Source organism: Pleurodeles waltl, chromosome 4_2, assembly GCF_031143425.1.
Source record: "Pleurodeles waltl isolate 20211129_DDA chromosome 4_2, aPleWal1.hap1.20221129, whole genome shotgun sequence".
Lineage (NCBI taxonomy): Eukaryota > Metazoa > Chordata > Amphibia > Caudata > Salamandridae > Pleurodeles > Pleurodeles waltl.
The window spans coordinates 392,810,438-392,833,413 of NC_090443.1; positions in this window are offsets into that span (position 1 = coordinate 392,810,438).

The following is a 22,976-nucleotide window of genomic DNA, read 5'->3' on the forward strand; positions in this document are numbered from 1 at the left end:
GGGTTCCTGCGGGATGCAATAGATTTTCCACGGAGAGAAGTTGGATGCAGCCGAGTTTTGGCACTGGATTCCTCCAACAAGCCTTGGTTCCGGCAAAGTCACAGTTTGCATCACGTAGGTGCTATCTGGACCCAGGAGGGACCTGTGGGCCTCAACTTTGTCTGAGGAGGAAAAGGGGGCTCTCAGCACTTTAGAGATCCCTCAGAACACCAGATAGCACCCATGGGAGTCCCAGGACACAGTGACAAAGGAGGTGCAAAATGCGGTTGGTGCAGCATTAAAAAAGGAAGGTCCCACGCTGCCGGTGAACAACTCAGCGAGTTGAGCGTCACAGGATAGAGTGCTGGGGAACTGGGCCAGGCTGCGCATGAAGGAATTTTGCAAATAGTGCACAGAGGCCTCAGGAGGTGAAGAAGACGCGGCGCACAGGGGTACTGTGTTCTTGGGGAAGGCAAGGCCTTACCTCCTCCAAATTGGGACAGCAGGACCTCAGGACAGTCTGTGTCAATGGGAGAGGGGTCCAAGAGAACCGGTCATCGACTTAGAAGGAGCCTGCTTCAGCAGGGGAGTGACTCCATCACCCCACGGGAGATTTCTTCGGGCCTTCTGGTGCAGGGTGAAGACAGAGAGTTATCAGAGCGTGGACACCGCGGAAACTGTTGCAGTTGCTGGCTGGAGCTGAAGTTACAGAGGAAAGGTATCCCTTCTGGATACTTTGTTGCTGTGACATCGGTTCCTGGAGCAGGCTGCGGTTGATCCGAGGTCAGAGGATGATTTAGTAGTCGCAGAGGATTCCTGCTGGAAACTTGCAAGTAGAATCTGAAGAGAACCCACAGGAGAGACTCTAAATAGCCCTGAGTGGAGGATTGGCTGCCTTATCAGATATGGACCTATCAGGAGGGGTCTCTGACGTCACCTGCTGGCACTGGCCACTCAGAGGCCTCCAGAGTGTCCCCACACCTTGCAAAGCAAGATGGCTGAAGTCTGGGACACACTGGAGGAGCTCTGGGCACCACCCCTGACACGGTGATGGACAGGGGAGTGGTCACTCCCCTTTCCTTTGTCCAGTTTTGTGCGAGAGCAGGGACTGGGGCTCTCTGAACTGGTGTAGACTGGCTTATGAAAGGAGGGCACCATCTGTGCCCTTCAACGCATTTCCAGAGGCTGGGGGAGGCTACCTCTCCCCAGTTTGTAACAAATATTTCCAAAGGGAGAGGGTGTAACACCCTCCTACCATAGCAAATGCTTTGGTCTGCCTTCCTGGGACTGAGCTGCTCAGACCCCAGGAGGGCAGAACCCTGTCTGTGAGGTGGCAGCAGCTGTAGCTGCATTGCGAGCCTCAGAGAGCTGGTTTGGCAGTACTGGGGGTCCATGGTTGAGCCCCCAGGATGCATGGAATTGGCTCCCCAGTACCAGATTTGGAATGGGGGGAGAATTCCATGACCTTAGACACCTTACATGGCCATATTCAGGGTTACCATTGTGAAGCTACATATAGGTATTGACGTATATGTAGTGCACACGTGTAATGGCATCCCTGCACTCACAAAGTTCCGGGAATTGGCCCTGAACTATGTGGGGGCACCTTTGCTAGTGCAAGGGTGCCCTCACACTTAGTAACTTTGCACAAAGCCTTCATGAAATGAAGGTTAGAGATATAGGTGACTTATAAGTTACTTAAGTGCAGTGAAAATGGCTGTGAAATAATGTGTGCACTATTTCACGAAGACTGCAGTGCAGTGGCAGTCCTGTGAAAGGGTTTGTCTGAGCTCCTTATGGGATCTCCTGGAACCCCAATGCCCTGGGTACCTAGGTACGATATACTAGGGACTTATAAGGGGGGGGGGTCTAGTGTGCCAATTGAAATTGGTAAATGAAGTCACTAGCCTATAGTGACAAATTTAAAAGCAGAGAGAGCATAAGCACTGAGGTTCTGATTAGCTGAGCCTCAGTGACACAGTTAAGCACTATACAGACATACACATTAGGCCATAAACTATGAGCACTGGGGTCCTGACCAGCAGAAACCCATTGAGACAGGCAAAAGCATACTGACATATAGGCAAAAATGGGGGTAACATGCCAAGAAAGATGGTACTTTCCTGCAAGCGGAATGTTGTCGTTGTGGCGGTGCGGATGGTGGGATCACCTCTCTCCCGCCCTCGGCTGACCTGGTAGTGTCAAATTTGTGGCTGTTTTCTGGCAATCTTCAGTGTGTGACTCATAATACAGCGCTTGGGATTCCGCCAACATTGGCGGTCTTTTGGCAGCAGCTACCACGGCGGTCTTCCTAACAGACCACCAAAGTCGTAATAAGGGCCTGCATTTCTAATGCCCCTGGGACCTGGCCCATCCCGGGGGCCCATAAAAAAAAACAAGCGCTGGAGCCCCTTTTTGTTTTTTCCCCACAAATTTGTCAAATCTCGTGAACTTGCAGCAAACAAAAATAATTAAAACATTTTCTTTTGCTCTGGGAAGGTGGGGTCCCTCTGGGACCCCCACCAGTGCTAAGGGGTCAGGCTGTCCCAACCCTGGCCCCTTTTCACTTTTTTTCTGTTTCATTCTGGGACTCAGCTCAAGCCAAGGCCCAAGATGGCTGCTAACACTTCCTGGTTTGAAGTGTTGGCAGCCAATCAGAGCTGTGCATTTTCCTGCACAAGCTTGTCTTTATTCACAAATACTTTGTGGCCAGAGATATATAAATTTGAATTTCCCTAAATTTCTGAAAAACTACTCAAAGGATTTACTCCAAATAAGCGCAAGAGTGATCTGTTTGCCAACATCTATCTTTCTGCCAAATTTGTAGTAATTCCATCCACGGATTCGTCCTGTAGTCATATGGAAATTAACATGGGAAAAATTCCCCTTTTTTTGGCCCCTGCTTGACGGATCCCCCCAAAACTTTCCATGCACAACAAGAATCACCACAACACTTTTTTTTAGAAACTTTTGTGAAGATTCTTCAAATGGTGCCAAAGATATAGGTGGTCATTATGAGTTTGGCGATCCTGCTCCGCCATGCCACGCCGGCGATGGCCATAACACCGCGGACAGCGTGGAGGAACAGGACCGCCAAATTATGATCATGGCGGTGAATGGGATGCAAAGCTGCAAGTTCACCGCCTGTACCGCCAGGGCAGTGGGACCACCTTCGGCCCAGCGGTCCATCTTATATCGTTGACAGTATTATGAGTCTCCTTTCTACCAGGGATTTTCTGCCGGCAACCCCGCCAAGAAATCCCTGGTGGAAAGGATACTGGCAACAGGAATTAACATTCTTGTTTCCAGTATGTGACTCCCCCACCCCCGAAACAGCCACGTCCCCCCTCCCACCCTGCGAACCCCATAGACACCACCCTACCCACCCCCAAACCCCATACATAGCCCCCGCCCCATCCACGGATGCACACACCACACACACACACTCACACATCCACGCACACACATTCACACACACACGCATCCACGACACCCCATCCCGCTGACAAGCATTCACATATTCACACAGATACATGCACACACACACACACACAAACGACCTCCCCCTATTCACACACACTCAGACCCCCATTCTCGCACATAACACTCAACACCCCCCCAACCGTCTCCCCCCTCCCCTGTTGGACGATTACTTTACCTGCTCATGGTAGTCGTCTGGGAGGGAACGGGGTCCATGGGACCTGCTCTGCCTCGGCACCATAACACCGCCACGCTGATTACAAAGTTGTATTACGGCAGGCGGTGTTGTGATGACGTGGCGGTGCCAGTGGAGCAACCTCCCCTAAACTGCCGACTGCCAGTTTGGCTCCTGGTGTCTCAAGACCGCCATCACTGTTGGCCTCCTGGCCGGTGTGACTTCGGTGGTCAACTGTTTTGACTTCCGAAGTCATAATGAGGGCCATAGTAAAGTAAAAAAACGTTTTTGCCTATGGAAACATGGTCCTAACTATAACTACCTACTGGCGACCGTCAGTAGGTAACATCTATCTATCTATCTATCTGTCTATCTATCTATCTATCTATCTATCTATCTATCTATCTATCTATCTATCAAATATCATATACACACACACACAGATATATATACATGTATTTATTTATATATATATATATATATATATATATATATATATATATATATGTATATATATATATATATATATATATTTATATATACATATATATGGAAATAATATGAAAAAAGGGGTGAAAGAATAGGTGGTTGATATAGTTTGGGGGTATCAATGGCAGGATGTAACAGGGGTAGGTGCAATGAAGAGCAGTTGTTTCAGAGGTAGAGACATAGGGCATGATTAAGACCTTGGCGGATGCTATACTCCATCACAAACGTGAAGGATATCCTGTCCGCTGTATTACAAGCTCCATTATATACTATGGAACTTGTAAAACGACGTATAGGATATCTGTCACATTTGTGACAGAGTATCCCGTCCGCCAAGGTCGTAATCAGGCCCATAGTCTTCGATAAGGGAGGATCGCATCTGTGCAAGTCTTATATTAGGAGGCTGAGCTCAGGTATTTGTTGAGAAGAAATAGTGTGAGGTTGTTCTGAAGAACAGAATGCATGGTGATTTTACATTTTGTTATGCCCCTTTTTTTCTGGCCCCTTTTTGACGGATCACCTAGACAATTTCCAAGGAGGAGCTAAGATGGATGAACTTTTTTGGGAAAATTTTGTGCAGATTCCTCAAACAGGGCCATCAGGGCCAAGATGGATGAACTTTTTTTGGAAAATGTTGTGCAGATTCCTCAAACAAGGCCAACATATATATGTGTATATGTGTGTGTGTTAATGTGTGTGTGTGAGACACCACTATGAAACTGAATGATAAATGCATACATTGTAAAACCATGTGTGATATTATACCATGTTGTAAAGTTGAACACATTGTAATAACTGCAGGCCAAAGACGTGTGATAATGACACGTGCGATAACATCTGATATTCGTCTTTGTACTTACATGTATAGGAACCTTGCTTAGAAGTGTTGGTGCTATCTATTAAAGTTATGTCTGCATTCATGAGAATTATTGCTCTTGACCATGAAAAATGGAATACCTCTGTTGAAAGATGTTTATACTGTTCAATATAGGTATGGAAGTCTTTCTGATAAGTATTTGTGTTGTCCAATCAAATTAGAGTATAATGGCCAAGCTGAGAAATGTTGGCACTGGTCAAAAGAACTCCTATGACGCAGAGTGTTTTTGTATTTTCCACAAATATTCTAGAAGACATAGGGGTTTCTCTTTTAGGGCTGAGGGGCTGCACCCCTCTGAAATTCCTACACATTTATATAAAAAGTATTAAATAGATCAATTTGTTTAGAGATAGGATTGTATCTCTAAACAAAACAATGCATATAAGTGCGGGCTGTCTGTCCCAGGCTGCCTGTCCCACCTCGCTTTGAAGCAGGAGACGGAAGCCAGATAGTAAATCATCTTTCTGCACTGTGACGCACAACACAGAGCTGACTGCTCGAAAGCCCTGCATTTCTATTGTATTCTATGGCAGTAACCACTACAGTATAGGCCAGTGACGGTTTTAATGTCATGGTTTCAGGCGTCGGAGTCTTCATCCCTGCGTGAGGGCAGCCATCCGTCATTCACAGGCATAGAGCCCACCCTTTCCCCATTCATCACACAGTAGGAGTGGGTGTAAGCACGTGGGATTTAGTGCCTTGTCTTCGGTAATGGTAAGTGTTATAATGCTAATCTTGTGTCAATTTTATTTTACTGAGACTACTTGTCACACTAACCCCCACTGTGACAACCTACACCCTGGCTGAAAATCACTGGCTGCTTTAGAAGAGGAGCTGCTGTATTTGTTTTCCCGTGAAATTATTCCAAAAGATGAGCAGGGTTCTTGTTCCCTTGGGAAATTGATCCAAATACCCCAGTCAAGCGCAAAGGGAGAAATATGTGCATACAGTAAAGGCAGTTATATGCTGTATAGCGGTAAAACTGGTGCTATCTTCATGTCCATAACATTAATGCCAACAACATGGATTAATATGCGAACAACGAATGTTAAAAACATTAAGGTAATGTGTGTCAGCGATTTAGTTCCCATTATTTCACATGTTTTACTTAATGTTGCATTCCTCAAGAGAGTTAGCTATTTCATCAAGTTGTGTTTCTGTGCATTTTATTACTCTTACATACTGCACACTGACTCATCCCAAGTGTGTCTGAGAGGCTTTGATTGAGATGGCTGGTGCTGAGGCTAAAGGCAAAGCAAAGTGCCTGTCAGTGGGTTGGTCTCTGCAGAGCACACGGAACAATGGTCATGTATTCCAGCTGCAAATGACATTCAGTGTAAATGTGTAGGAAGGGGTGCACAGAGGTCACAATATTTAGAAGGGAAAGGCAAAAAGAAATAAACAGCTTAAATGTGAATGAGTGCAGTGTATGTATGGAGTGGTAGAATGAGGGAGATAAGAGGAAGTGCATTCAGGGGAGAGTGAAAAGAGGGTCCTGGAGAGGAAAGAGAAGAGGTTGAAAATGTGCAAATAGATGAGATGTGAAAAGAAAAAGGGCACACATATCTAACAGAAAATGCACATAACTGAAGGCCAATAGTCCTTTTACGTGCCTAAATAATATTTAATTCACAGTCGCAGTCATTCTAGAATTGAAACATTTCCAATGTTAATCATTTATAACTAATTTTTGTCACTCATTTATCTTAAACAGCTAACAGACATTGACAAAGCCAATAGTACTGACAGGTTTTAGGTGTATGTCAGTTGTGTTACATTTCTGGATGCAATAACATCTCTGAGAGAAAACAAAATACAGGCCCAGTGGCACACTATGGAAATCACAGTGTATTTTACATATTCACTTTTACAGAGCCCCTACTTTTTTCATCCCACTTAAAGACCAGTCTGCACATATTTCTATATGACTGATTGCATTCAGCAGCTGTGGGTGCTTCCTGATGCCTGGTTAGAGCATTTTCTTCCAAAGGTGATGCATCATGCAATGCAAGACACTGGTCAAGCACACACTTTAAGGGGCCTGAACTTGTCACGCAATACAATTTGCACATTAAAGTAACTGTTGAACATATTAATGCAGTAAGATATGGGGCAGTTTTTAATGTGCTTAATATTTCAAAACTTTAAGTTCCCACTGCTTTATAAACCTTGCTTTCTCACTAAATTAATTTGCTTTCAAATGCACAATTTGTCAATCTTTTTTAATGTTTTTCTTTGGAGGAGGACCCACCTTGGACAACACGTTTGTCAATTAAGCTGGCTCGATTCATAATCAACATAAAAGTCATACCAAACTTTTACATACCACCACTTTCAAATGTAAGCAGCTACCACTGATTATTGAGAAGTGTTCATACCCCAGCAGAATCCTGTAGCAGTCTTGGTGAAAGCATTCTTACTGTCCCATTAAAGACACAACAGCCTTACTGATGTATATTGGTAATGTTAAATTAAAATATGGCTGTCCATCTCGGAACTTTGGATTCATGCAAAGTTTTACATCAGTGCTGAGAGCTTGTCAATCCTATAATTGTAAAGCAGTCATGGTGAGCTCTTTGCTTTGTGCTGGGCTTCTCCCAAATATTTTGCCTTCACCCCTACTATTTTTGCTGAATTTAATTTTGTTGGCCTTAGCATTCTGCACACCTTACCACTGCTGTCCAGTGCTTGTGCTCTCTCCCCTAAACATGGTAAAATTGGCTTATACCCGAGTGGCATAATTAATGTACTTTAAGTCCCCAAGAAAGTGGTACTACATATACCCAGGGTAAGTAAATTAAATGCTACTAGTGGGCCTGCAGCACTTGTTGTGCCACCCACCTCTGTAGCCCTTTAAACATGTCTCAGCCCTTTCATTGCAGTCTGTGTGGGCAGTTTAAACTGTCATTTCGACCTGGCAAGATAAACGTCTTGCCAGGCTAAAACCTCTCTTTTTAATATAAATAAGCCACCCCGAGGGAAATTGTAATTAAGAATCCTCTTTAATGGTAAAATCTGATTTTAAGTTACTATTTGAAAGTGCCACATTTTGAAAGTTGAGATTTACCTGCCCTAAACTATTTGGTGCCTGCAGCCTATCCTGGGTATCAACCATGGGTGTAGTTGGCAGTTGGACTCTGTTTAGTCCACCAATACCGCCACACAATAGAGACCTTAGATGTACCTGGATTGGCCGTCAACTGCAGAGTGGGGGGTGATGGCACAACACCACTTGCAACTGAATTAGTTGGGCTTTGTCTTTGCACAAATTACTTGTTACCTCTGCATTGTTCATGCAGTCAGCTTGGAGCTAGGATAGGGGAGGCAGAAAACGTCAAGAGCTTTAAAGGGAATTCTCTAGAAACTTCTCCTACTTCAAAGGGGGCACCAGGTATAAACAGTGGAACCTCAGACCCAAATTGTCAATACACATTTGGACCTGTGGAAGCTTCAGAAGAACTGTGTTGCTACAAGAAGGACTGCCACTCTGCTGCCCTGCTGGGCAGCCCTCCTCCTACTTGAGTGAGAAGAACTGAACCTGCAGCTTAGACCCAGGACCACCAAAGTGACTCCATTGTCTAGTTGGGTTGGCTCCTGATCAGAGCCTCAGGGACAGAACAGGCTCCCACAACCTTGAAACAAGTACCTGGACTCTGCAAGTTATGAGTTTTGCCCCCCAAGTGGTGCTACCTCAGTCCTGGATCCTTGAAAATGGGCCTGAAGGTGCTCTGCCAGCCCATCTGTGGTCCCAGCAGAACCAACACATAGCGATGCATTGTCTCGCAAAACTCCACATCCAAACCACTGCAAAATGCATCCCTAACACAGGACTTCCCATTGCATCCCTGCAGCGCATTGGAACCGTCACTGTGGGCCGCTATATAACGCAAGAATCTTGCATCATCGGCAACAGCTCCACGGTTGTTCGACACATCTCCACGCAAAGACCTTGCATCACCTCTGCTCCACAAAGCATCCCCAATTCAGGTCTTCACATTGCTCTGCAACTGGAATTGAAGGTACTCTATTCAGAGGGCCTAACGTGGTCCCTGTAGCTGGCCCACACTCCATCATGGTTGGACTGAATATGTGACTTTGTCCCAACCCGATGCGACCAGATGACCAACGTTGAAGCCTTGTGCTTTTTGGCACTATTTTTACTTAAATCTTCAAAGTTACATATCTCCAGTTCTACTGATTGGATTTTTGTCATTTTGGACTAACATTATTTATTCAATTTTACTCTATTCTTCATGATTGGTGTGAATTGTTTCTAGTGTTGGGTTTTCACTTTATTACTTTTGGATGTGCTGAATAAATACTTTACACATTGCCTCTAAGTTAAGTCTGACTGCTTGTGCCAAGCTACCGGCGGGTTCAGCACAGGTTAATCTGGGATTGCTTTTGACTTCACCTTAACAGAAAATTGTCATTTGTGTAGGGTTTCATCCCCCTCAACCAGTAGCCACATTTCCTACACTGATGCTTCCCAATAGAAGTATTAAATCCTTACTAAGAGGTGTTTCCAGTTTCAAAAGAATAATGGCAGTCACGCTGGGAAGTGCTGGCACTGCCCTGTAAACATATTGTGGCTCTGCTAAGTAGTAGAAGCACTGATGATAAAAATACCACTTTATTTTTTAGAAGGGTTAGTACTAATGTGGGGGCAGCAAGAATGATTGTGGAAGTAAGATTCACAAAAGTAACCAATCAGCTGATTTTCTGCTTCTAATACCCCAAGCTTTGCCTCCAATGCTGATGAGATCCCAGAAAATATATCCTTAATTTCTAGCACCAGCAGAAGATCTGTGTAACTTCTTCAGATACAGTGCAGTAAAAGGAGACTCCAATCAGGTGCAGGAAATGTCTCTGGTGTAGGGGAAAAGATAGCTGCTCGAGAGAAGAACTCTAGCAAGAGTAAGGGTTAATTTATGTCCTGGGTAGTTTGAACCTTTTTTATCACCTAGCCAAGTGGAAGTTGTCTTCAAGTAGCTGTAGAAAGAATACTCAAAAAGGGGTAGGAACCTGGACAGAACCTGTGGCACTGCCAAAGTGTCCAGGGATTTCAATCAAGGGCTGGTTTGTTGCCTGTTGAGCCCTATGTAGCCCACAATCCCCAGTTAGGTCTCAAAAACGCACTTGTGCTCCACAAAAATCCCACACCTTCTTTGCTTACTCTACTATTGTTAGCTGCCCCTCTAGGGTTTCACCTGCAGGGACAAGTTTCAGCCGATGAAGCCCTGCCTGACTATTATCATAACAAGTACTTGCTTGCAGCCACTCATGTGAGTGCACTGTGTCACTGTGTTGTGCTTATGTCTCGATGTCTTTGGGACCATAAATTTATTTAAAACTCATCTAGATAAGATTGATTCTCAAATGTTTTGTGCCACATTTTCCATACATTTCTTATGAGTCAGTGTCTTCAAAACCTGGGAAAACGTGTGCTTACACACTCTCCATATGGCATTAATTTGCCAACAAATCCATGCAGGACTAATGTAGCCTCTTTTAAAACTGTATGTCCATTAGTAGAGATTATCATCAAATGTACTGGTCTAATCTATACAATTTCATTTGCAGATATTTTTTTTAATGTGTGTAGGAAAGAAACAATTAACTTTTGTGCATCTGCACTTCACTCCTGTCAAGTTTTGAAAAAGTTACTTGTCTGTGTGCTTTGAAGTGTACCATTTGCCATGAATGAACGAATATAAATTTACTGCACAATTGAATAAAATCATTTTAAAGATTACTACGCTGAAAAAAGAAGTTGAAAAGACAAGATATAAAATGCACGATCCAAATAGCAGCATCAATCTTTGACTTTCTGACAGTTCATGCTGAATTCTTTGTGCCTGTCACTTTGGTGCCTGTTTTCACATCCATATTACACATACATCTCTTTTCAAATTATTTTATAAGTTTCCTTGATTCAATTATTTTAAGGCATAGGTGAAGTATTCCAGTAATATAGCTATCAGTTGATTAGACTCCCCTTTCAAGCAGCATTCCACAGCCTGAGTGTTGAATTATGAAACATTGGAAACATCCCATGTTGTTTTAGTGCAATCAGGTTACTACAGGTGCAAATGATGTGACCATACGAGTTGTGTGCTGACTGATAAAGATTGCAGAGTTGGTCTTTTAGAGGTATTTGTGCCACAGTGACTTCCTGCTTTGTATGTTCTTACATAATAGATGTTTTAAAGGAACTGTATCAGCTGCCTTTATCCAATATGCTAAAAATATGGCTTTGAGTATCAAATCTTGCTTGGCAGATTGAACTCCAAGTGAAATTAGGCAATACAGACAAGTCTAGAAGATGGGACAGTCAACCTCCAGCCTGTATCATCAGCACTGGGCTTTGTCTAACCAGTTAGCCAGTATGAGCATTCCATATTGTAATGTGGGCATTAGTTTGCTACCTATTACTTTCCCGAAATGCCATCCTACGAAGCTAGTCATATTGTTTAAAAGCCTCTGGTATGCAAACTTAACTGTGCTCTATAATCTGTCCAAATGAGCTTGGTACCTGCCTATTTCGTTAATCCAGACACCCTGGTTTTTAGTTGATGGCACCCTTTCCCTTTATTCTTTACTCAGATATTATTAGCCTTTCTTGTTTACCTTAAGGTAAACCATTGTTATCCTTGCTTTTGCACTGTTAAATGTTAATATTATTGATGTTATGACAGGTCTCAAGTGAATACAATGATGTTTGTGGACCTATGACTGTCTGATCAAATATTATAGTATCATCTGCGTATTGGAGTACTTGTATTTCAGTGTCTGCTAGCTTTGGGGAAAAGCTCTTGTGAGTGCATTACTTAGGTTTTACTCTATGTCCGTACATTGTATGGGCTCCTTGTTTTGTATCTTTCTGTATAAGATATTCAATACTACTGTATTACATTGAATTTTATAATTGATTTTATTTATCTTTTATGGTTATCGTTTTAACCAAATAAAGAAATGCACTTACTTATGTCAGCTAAATATAGATTGAAAGAAAGCAGGCTAGAAGGCACTTTTATTTTCACCCAATATGGAGATTGTTTATCATGTTAAGTAGATGAGATAAAATTCCCCATTTGGCTAGCTTACACCACAGTCGACCTTTATCAACCTTATCAAAGGCTGTTATGATGTAAATAAAAGCGGCATATAATGATGATGCAGTTCTCCATATTGCTTAGTCCACCAGTGAGGTCAAGCAGAGAAGATTGTTCTGTATGCCTTTGCTTTTCCGAAAGCTGTTTGAATTGTTGGAATCAAGTTTATTATTTTCCGAAGCCCAATGTTCTATCTCTTCATTTAAAATGTTTGCAAAATATTTGCTTTCATTAGCAAAGAGAGTAATAAGACAGAAGTTCTCTGGGAGATTTTGAACACTTTTTATGGCTGAGTACTAGCAAGGAGGCTGTCCGGTTGCCTGGTACTGTGTTGCAGCTAAGGCAATTATTAATACTGGCAATTTCGATTTTGCTAATTTAAATATGTACACTGGTAGGCCATTCAACCTGGGGGCCACTGTGGAACGGATGCTTTTTTGGCATTGTCTACCATTTTGCACGTTATAATGAGGGTTCCGTGAGATCTTCCATGATCTCTATTTGCAATGTTCTGGTGACCTTTCCATTTCCTGTTGGTAATCTGCTATGCATATATAATTTTTTGATACAGTTTTCCCAGATGGTTGCGGTTATCTTTCTGAGCGACGATTGAGATTTTTTAATGTGACATTTGATTTACCATGAGCCCCAATTTCCTTCGGTTTTTACGTTACAGCTTCATGTAGATTAAGTCATTGCCTTTTCTATTAATCCCTTTTTTTCTGAGATTATATGTATTCAGGTGCCTTTTCACATTCTTGATGTCCTTCCCTCAAGTGCCGGTGGCCGGTATGAATTCCCTGGGTGGACTTTACTTTTTTGTCTCTGAGAGGAGGGCCAACAACATGGTCAATAATTTATTCCCACCATTTGTTCGAGATTTCCATTTTCCACAAATTTTCCTAAAAATCCTTGGTGGCAGATTAACACCTTACTGTAATATTGTATACAATATTAAGCATTGATACTTTTCACTGCACCCTAAATATTGCAAATTTCTAACAATTACTAGAGATAGTATGAAAACAATCTCATTAACTGAAGATAGGATGATGACAATCAAAGGTATCAAAAATGCGTTGCGTTCTATGATTTGTTTGCCATTAAGTACCATTTTTTTCAAAACAGTTATTTAAGGAGACCCCATCCAATTATGAAGGCTTTTATATTTTTGTCTTGAGCATGAGCAATGTTCACATCCCTATTTGAGGCCTTTTACAGTTTTGTATTTGGTATGGGTCATGTCTGTCTTAGATATACTTCTGGCTACGGGTCCAGCTGTGCTCTTTAATGAGTCCAAATGAGGTTTGCACTAGTGTCTTTTGTTTCTTCAGATGCCCAGGTAGTTAAATGATGCAACCTTCTCCATTTTTATGTTACCTAGGTGCCATGAGCCCTTCTTGTTTACTTTATGGCGAAATAACTTTATTTTCGATTTTGCACTGTTAATTGTGATGTTATGAATGTTACAGTAGACCTCAAGCGAATCCAGTGATCTTCGGAGTCCTATGGGTATCTGATCAAGTATGTTGGTATCATTGACATATTGGAGTACTTGCACCTTGGAGCTTGCTAGCTTCAGGGAAAAGGCTCTTGGTGTTGTGAGTGCCTTTTTATGTGAGTTATAATTAGATTGTAACAAAGTGGGGGTGGATTTCGTCCCATGTCTCTGGCCTGTTTCTTTGTATCTTCTCAGTGGTGAGCCATTTGCTTTTGAAGCAAGAACTCAGGTGATGGTAGAGGTGATTTGCACTGTTAATTGTGATGTTATTGATGTTACAACAAAACATGGGTGAATCCAGTGATTTTTGGAGTCCTTTGGGTGTCTGGTCAAGTATGATGGTCTCATCGGCATATTGGAGTACTTGTACCTTGGAGCTTGCTAGCTTCAGAGAAAAGGCTCTTGCTATTATGAGTGCCATTTTATGTGACCTATAATTAGATTGTAACGAAGTGGAGCTAGATTTCACCCCTTGTCTCAGGCCTCTGTTTGTTTGTATCTTCTTAGTGGTGACCTATTTGATTTTGAAGCAAGACCTCAAGTGATGGTAGATGTGATTTTGCACTCTTAATTATGATGTTATTGATGTTACTATAGACCACAAGTAAATCCAGTGATCTTTTGGTCCTATGAGTGTCTGGTCAAGTATGATGGTATCAGCAGCGTATTGGAGTACTTGTACCTTGGAGCCTGTTAGCTTTGAGAAAAGGCTCTTGCTGTTGTGAGTGCTGTTTTATGTGAGATACAATTAGATTGTAACGAATTGGAGCTGGATTTCACCCCTTGTCTCAGGTCTCTGTTTGTTTGTATCTTCTCAGTAGTGACCCATTTGCTTTTGAAGCAAGACCTCAAGTGATGGTAGAGGTGATTTGCATTGTTAATTGTGATGTTATTGATGTTACAGTAGAACATGGGTGAATCCAGTGATTGTTGGAGTCCTTTGTGTGTCTGGTCAAGTATGATGGTATCATCGGCATATTGGAGTACTAGTACCTTGGAGCCTCCTAGCTTCGGAGAAAAGGCTCTTGATGTTGTGAGTGCCTTTTTATGTGAGCTATAATTAGATTGTAACAAAGTGGAGCTAGATTTCACCCCTTGTCTCAGGCCTCTGTTTGTTTGTATCTTCTCAGTGGTGACCCATTTGCTTTTGAAGCAAGACCTCAAGTGATGGTAGAGGTGATTTTGCACTGTTAATTGTGATGTTATTGATGTTAGTATAGACCATGAGCAAATCCAGTGATCTTTTGGTCCTATGGGTGTCTGGTCAAGTATGATGGTATCAGCAGCATATTGGAGTACTTGTACTTTGGAGCCTGTAAGCTTCGGGGAAAGGCTCTTGCTGTTGTGAGTGTATTTTGTATTTGAGCTAAAATTAGAATGTAATGAAGCTGGCTATGTTTCACCCTTTGTCTCAGGCCTCTGTTTGTTACTTCTCAGTGGTGATCCATTTGATTTTGAAGCAAGAACTCAGGTGATGGTACAGGAGCAGGGTTAGGGTCAGGATAGGCAATGGTGATAATAAAGGAGAGTTATTCAATGGGGGTGCCCCAATGAGAGTCCTGATGTGATGGTAGTATATTGTGAATCACTCCGGCTGCTGGTTGTGCTAAGGAAAAAACAAAAACAAACACATTACAGCACACTGCAAGAGCTGCACAAAGTTCTCTAACTTTAAACACTGAGGAGCTCATCACGACTTTGGCGACCAGCTTCCACTGCCCGCCACAGTCCTACGCCGGGATGACAGCCTTTGTGGCCATCCATCCACATGCCCTATTACGAGTTTCCTGCTGGGCCGATGGCAGAAACAGCGTTTCAGTCCACTGGCTCAGTGGGAAACTCACCATAACATTGACACCGGCTCATAATCGAGCCGGCGGCAATGTTGCAGTGCGTCGGATGCAACAGCACCATCGTGTTTTTATTGCCCATAATTCGGGCAGTGAAAAGCACAACGGGGCTGTCCATGGGGTCTTCTGCACTGCCCATGCCAAGTGCATGGGTAGTGGAGGGGCTCCCATAGGGCCCCCGATGCCCCCTTTCTATCAACCTTTGCATAGAGGTACGACCGCCATGCAAAGGCTGTGTGGAAAGGGGATTCGTAATCCGGAGGGCAGCGCTGCTTGCAGCTCTACCCTGGCAGATTATGACCGCCCAGACTGCCAGGCTGTTGACTGGTGGCAACCTGGTGGTGCCGGCGGTCGGACCATGGTGGCTCCGCAACGATCATAATGTGGTGGTCAGACCGCAACTATGGCGGCGGTCCTACCGCCACCACAAGTGTGGTGGTCTTAAGACTGCCACACTCGTAATGGAGGCCTGAATGAGGTACAGATAATTCTACAACATTGCTTTATATGCCCCACATGTAACTGCAAACGTTTGATTTTGTGCACTGCAGAAAAACTTTAGTCTCTTTGCTAACAATAATGATTGATAATGTCAGGTAAACAAGTATTAGCAAAACCAGTAGGTCTGGTTGAATGTGCAAACACATGTAAAAACAAGCATGCAGAAATTATGCTTCCATGCAATAGCACATCAAAGGGCAAGGACACCTTATTACAGCCTTGCTTTTGTTCCTCTGAAATGTGGAACACAGGCCATGAATATAATGATGACTCTGGATAACGAGGAAGCTTTCATTAAATCCTTGCTTCTGTCCTGCTTCAATGTTTTCAAGTGCCTGCATATTAACCGGTCTACATCTTGTACATCTTCTAACTGTTTTTTCTTTATCACATTTGGACCTCATTACTCCAAGATGGTTGTCCCATATTATTCACAAAAAGAGTTGTAGGGTGATGTCATGATCAAGTTTGAACTTAAGACAGGACAAAAACAATGGATAATATTTTCTTCAGTAACAAAGGATGCTTGTTGTATACAATGCACGTATTAGATAAAGAATTGATTGTGACAAAAACTGTGATGGTAAATTGTTTCTTGAACATGTATGGTAGTCCCTCAAACATTGCAGTGCAAAACATAGGAGATGGAATTATGCACCAAGAAGCACAATGTTATAAGAGACCTCTGGCCTGATCTAAAATGTTATTGACAATGTCTCACACCAGTAGTTGAAAGAGGTTGATCCAGACTGGCAATCGTTGAAGCGGGTTGACGCAAAGCCTATTGTGTGTGATATAAATATATATATGTGTGTGTGTGTGTTTGTGTGTGTGTATAGTAAGCAATAGGTACTACAAACAGCTGTACCAGCAACCCAGATCAAATACAAAAGGAGGAAAGTGTGTTGATATGTGCAATACAGATGTCTATGTGCCACTAGTTCGGCAGAGGTCAGGTTGACTGAATCTTTCATCCTTTAGATGGTAATGAAATAAACACCATTTATCTCAAGTAATGTGATGTCTGTAGTTAATAACTGGAAACATTTGGATACTTAAAATGCACCAATTACAGTTCTCCTTATTGACATAATTAAAATTGGTGCTATAACCTGTTTTCCTTCCAGCAACCATACCTATGTACTATTTATTCATTTATTTAATTTCGACGGTACAGGCTGAACCAGAGGCGTAATACAGCAAAGTAGAAAAAATATTTTTCAAAACTTCAACTGCACTGTGAGATAAGAGAATCACAGAAAGAAAGTTAAACCACAGCAGGTAAATAAAAAACAGTTGTTAGGGAAGACTAGACTGGGGTGATTCATACAGAGCACTACTGATATTCGCAAAGGAGAAGGTTCCTGATTTCCAGAACTGAATTCACATATCTTAAAATAGAATATTCCTCTTTCAATTGAATCAAAGTCCTCTTAGTATGATCTGAGTTATAATATTTACATATCATCCAGCCAAGGTGGTAAATAACTAATTTATTCCACTGCAGTGGAGGATCACAGTTGTTTTAGAAATATTGGGCCAGATGTAGCAAAGTTGGAAATTGCGACTTGCAATTTGCGAGTCGGAGCGACTCGCAAATTGCAAGTCGCAATTTCCAATGCAGAACGGTGTCTCAGACACCGTCTGCGACTCGCTATGGGGTCGCAATGACCCACCTCATTAATATTCATGAGGTGGGTCGCAAATTGCAGCCCCATAGCGAGTCTAAGCACTCGCAAACATGGCGGCCTGCTGTAGTCAGCAGACCTCCATGTTCGTGACTGCTTTTAAATAAAGCAGTTTTTTTTTTTTTTAAGTGTAGCCCGTTTTCCTTAAAGGAAAACGAGCTGCACTTAAAAAAAAAAAAACGAAACCTTTAGTTTCGTTTTTTTTTCAGGGCAGGTAGTGGTCCCTTGGACCACTACCTACCCTGAAAAAATATTTGTGGGTCCATTCACAAAGTGGAAGGGGTCCCATGGGGACCCCTTCCAATTTGCGAGTGGGTTACCATCCACTTGAAGTGGATGGTAACTGCGACACCATTTGCGACCGCATATGCGGTCGCAAATGGTATTGCATACCACTCCGAATCGCAAATAGGAAGGGAACACCCCTTCCTATTTGTGAGTCTGAAATGCATATTGCGAGTCGGTACCAACTCGCAATATGCATTTCTGCATAGGGAAACGCGATTAGCGAGTCGCAAACGGCAATTTTTGCCGTTTGCGACTCGCTATCCGTTTCCTCCATCTGGCCCATTGTCCTCAGTACTAGTCGTGATTTTTGAAATTTCCAATCTTCAGCCAGAACCTTTGGAATGGATGCTTTCAGCATTCGTATACTGCCAAATAACTTCTAGATGTTAGTTTTCCATGCATATGCTAAAAGATGTGAGCCTGCTCGACCACAGGTCTGGTAGTTGCACATTGCAGCAGTACAGGGTGAGATGATCCTGATTTTTGGCTAACAGGCATGTACCATTGCTCTATAAATGCCTCAAATCCCAGTTAACCAGAGACCTCCTGTGGCCTGTCCATAAGGGCTGAAGGGCCACACATCCCCACGTTTTTCCGTGACATAAAGAGTGTCTGTCAAGCTGAGGAAAGGTCAGCCTGAGAGACACATTTTACGTTTTGCAGACACCTGGCGTTCTGAGCTGAACTCTGCCGGGCTATAGATGTCACAGCTTCTGGGGGAGTGACCTCTTCTGCCTAGCAAAGCACCTCAAGGCCTACCCACTTGTGATGAGGGGGAGAGTCATTGATAGTCTCGGACCTCAGCATTCAGTCTTACGCCCCGAAGTGCCCAGGGCAGAGTATCTATCACTGACACCTCATCAAAGAGCTGAGTGGGGTCAGCAACTCTCACTAACCCCATCCGACTATGTGACGAGGTTGGGACTGCCGCCTCCTCTCAGGGGTGGGAGTTCTAAACCTCCTGGAACCGTTGAGGCTTCCGCGGGGGCGCTGCAGAAGGTAAGTGCTGTGTCTTCATTTAATGTTTGGTGCATGCATGCATGTATATATAAATGTGTATGTACATTGGAGTGCGTGATGTGAACGTGTGTGTGTGTGTGTGCACATGTGAATGCATGTGTGTGAGTGGGTGTGCACATGTGTGTGTCTCTGTGGATTCCTCCGTCACCCCATGCTCTATTTACCAGCTTCCAGTACCAGAGACTTAATTTTCATCTAGATCATGTAGCAGTTACTGTAAAATAAAAGTTCCTGCATTTCAAACACCCCGTTTTATTCAAAATAAATTGTTTTGATTTTTGTTCCTGCCTTTTCACAGAATATTTAGCCCTAAATAGGTTCTTTATGTGCTTTTCTAGGAACAGGATTTTCATTTTATCCAGAACACTTTCTCCTTTCTTCCAAGTAAATGGTTACATTATTGCTTTTAAAAAACACAAAAGCACTCAGTGACTTTCAGAAACCTTATCCTTAATGTAGTGCTTCCTCATTTCTCTGCCTTGCTTCTCAGATGAAGAACGGGTCTGAATGGGCTTGGCATTATTATAGAACTCATTATTTAAGCCTTATGTGATATAATTACTTTCAGCTGCTTAGCCCCTGAACAATATGGTAAATTGAAGTCACTTTATATCATCGCAATCAAATATTGTTCAGTCATTGTTCTTTGGCATTCCAATATTTTTCAACAGGGGCTCAGCCAACAGGTATATGTGTTACGTCAGGGAGGGGATACCTGTTAACAAGTCTTTGCACTAGTTTAGGGACATCTCAGGTGCGGTAAACCCCAGATCGGTACCCATACCTTTTTTGTATATATGTTTGTCACCCAAAGAGTTTCTACCAACCAAAGGTACGCTATAATTTCTAGCATTCCTGACACTAAGCTAATTTTTAGCTCCTGAGGGGGCATTCAATTAGTTGTGACATTTATATAACACAGGTCTGTCTAATAATTAATACACAAATGTAGGGAAGAGAACAGGCAGAAAGAGAGGTATGGGAAAGATATTGCTGATTTATATTTGTTAATACGTATGTATTGGATACATATAATTTTGGCTGATGTTTACTCTTTGAACCTATTGTTGCAAATGTCGACATATGGAATCACTAACCATGAAAGGTACTTACACTCTAAAGATCATACTTGTGACAAAAGAGTTACATGCAGGTAACTGATCTAACCAATGTGGAATGTCATAATGTTTATACATGTTATACTAAAATAAGAACAACACATTTGTGTGAGAAAAAAGAACAGGCCAGAGAACCCATCAGAGCAAATAAGGGGGCAATACCAGACAGGTAGAAAAATGTATTAATATTGAAGCATGACTTTTGATGCCACATCATTGCCTTTTTCACTTCAGGATTGTCTAGTGGCAGTTCATCTTTGCTTTAAGTTGTTCTAAAGCCACTGGTATTAGAGACTTGGGGGCTGATTTAGGAGCCTCTGGTGCCTCCTTCTGCCACATTAGCATCATTTTTTTTTACGCTAATGTGGCCTAATGAGGCCAAAATCGCTGTGCCACTTTGTAACCCTTTGAGCTACATTATGCCTGTGCCAGGCATGTTTCCAAAGGGGGCATTTCCTCGTTAGGGGGAGCTGAAAAAATGGTGCAAAGAAATCTAACAGATTTCTTTGTGTCGTTTATTTCAGAGTTTTTAACACCTGATCAGAGCAGTAGTTAAAAGGAGGCATGCCATTGGGCTTTGCAAACTTTTTGGCGTTAATCCTGCAAAGCTCCGAACTAGCGTCAAAATTGTTGACGCTAGTTCCCCTAACTACCGCCATGGTGCGCCATATCTTAGTGGGTGCAGCACCACTTTTCTTAAATCAGGGCCTTAGAATACCAATAGATGTTGCAAGTTGAGTGCATAAAATAGTAGTTTTAATCTGACCCTATTAGAGACAACATGTGGTAGTGGTGTAAAGTGGTTCGTCTTTGCTGTCATATCCATGCATGCTACACAACAAAGTGTTTGGTAACCAAAGAACAGTATATGATTCCTGCCACAAGTTTTTTACCTTCTGCCAGACTTAAAGTTCAATATTACAACTATGCAACGAATTTCTGTTGTGGGAAAAGAAGTTAACACTTGAGTGTCACTGGCTTAGGGACTAATCCTCTGCTGCATAATATAACTATGGAAGGCTGTTTTGATTACAATGGGAAATAACAACAATGGCATCAGTGCTGGCCTATTCAGGGAAGGGATATTTGTCTGAATGATCTTTGCCTGTCTTGCAATCAAAGTACATTTGTATGTAAGTGGTATTTGTATTATACAAACCTAGCTGGAAGGCAGCACAGCATTATCAGAGTCAAAGACAAAGATACAGTTAATATGTGAATGGAGGGGGAGCTGGTTTCTAAGAGCGAAAGGGTGTGCCCCTTAATTTTAAAACCACAACAGATGGAACACAATATTGAGGACAACATTTTGAAAATCAGATATCAAGAGGTAAGTCTAGATTTTCTATAACTAACTCCACATATAGTTACCTACATTGTATATACATCTTCAGGGTATGTAGATGTGGAGTTAGGAATAGTAAATCTATAATTCTTTATATGCACGTACCTTTTGATATTTTTCCCCTTAATATCCTGTCCTCGATATTTTTGTACCATGGTGCTGTTCGTGTTGATATTCAGTAGTACAATCAAGCAAAAGTGGACAGTTAGTTCATCTTGAATTAGTGCCCTTTAAAGAGTTATCTCTTCTGCTCTTTCGTAAACTGGAGCAGGTTTGGGGCAGTCTGGATGGCTTAGACGGATGTTGGTCTAAATCCTGTGTGCACAGATAGATAAGGCCTGTTGCCTTTCTTTTTCTTTTTTAGTACCCAGCCTAATGGGTTCTTGATGTGAGTGTGCCCAGAGCCTTGAAGGGATTCAAACCTGTGCTGTAAAGGACACAATTGCATGCACACACACTATGCACCAGTACAATGAACCATTATGGTTGTAAAATACATACACATTTAGGCCCATATTTATACTTTTTGACGCAAAACTGCGCTAACGCAGTTTTGCGTCAAAAAAATTAGCGCCGGCTAACGCCATTCTGAAGCACCATGCGGGCGCCGTATTTATTGAATGACGTTAGCCGGCATTAGCCGCCGGCGCCGTCTGGTGTGCGTTAAAAAAAACGACGTACACCAGGCAGCGCGGGCGTAGGGGGATATGGGGCTTGGGCGTCAAGAAATGGGTCAAGTCAGGTTGAGGCAATTTTTTCGCCTCAACCCGATTTGCGCCATTTTTTTTCTCACTCCCAACCCCCATAGAAATGACTCCTGTCTTAGCAAAGACAGGAGTCATGCCCCCTTGCCCAATGGCCATGCCCAGGGGACTTCTGTCCCCTGGGCATGGTCATTGGGCATAGTGGCATGTAGGGGGGCACAAATCAGGCCCCCCTATGCCACAAAAAAATTTTACAAAAAAACTTACCTGAACTTACCTTAATGTCCCTGGGATGGGTCCCTCCAGCCTTGGGTGTCCTCCTGGGGTGGGCAAGGGTGACAGGGGGTGTCCCTGGGGGCATGGGAGGGCACCTCTGGGCTCCTTCAGAGCCCACAGGTCCCTTAACGCCTGCCTTTTGCAGGCGCTAAAAAACGGCGCAAAAGCAGCCGTACGTCATTTCTTTTGACCCGCCCACTCCCGGGCGTGAATTTTGCCTGGGAGTATAAATCCGACGCACATGCCTCGGAGTCGATTTTTTAGACGGGAACGCCTACCTTGCATATAATTAACGCAAAGTAGGTGTCCACGCTAAAAAATGATGCTAACTCCATGTATAACGCCAAAGTATAAATATGGAGTTAGTTTTGCGCCGGAATTGCGTAAAAAAAAACGACGCAATTCCGGCGCAAACGGAGTATAAATATGCCCCTTAGTAGCTAATTCTAATGCTAAGTTGAAGATGCTTCCATTTTAAAAACAATGGCCCAATTCTTCCCTGTTTCTAGCTCTTCTCCTAGTCAGGCTTTGATTTGAGTATCTGGTAACAGGGCAGTAACGAGAAGGAAT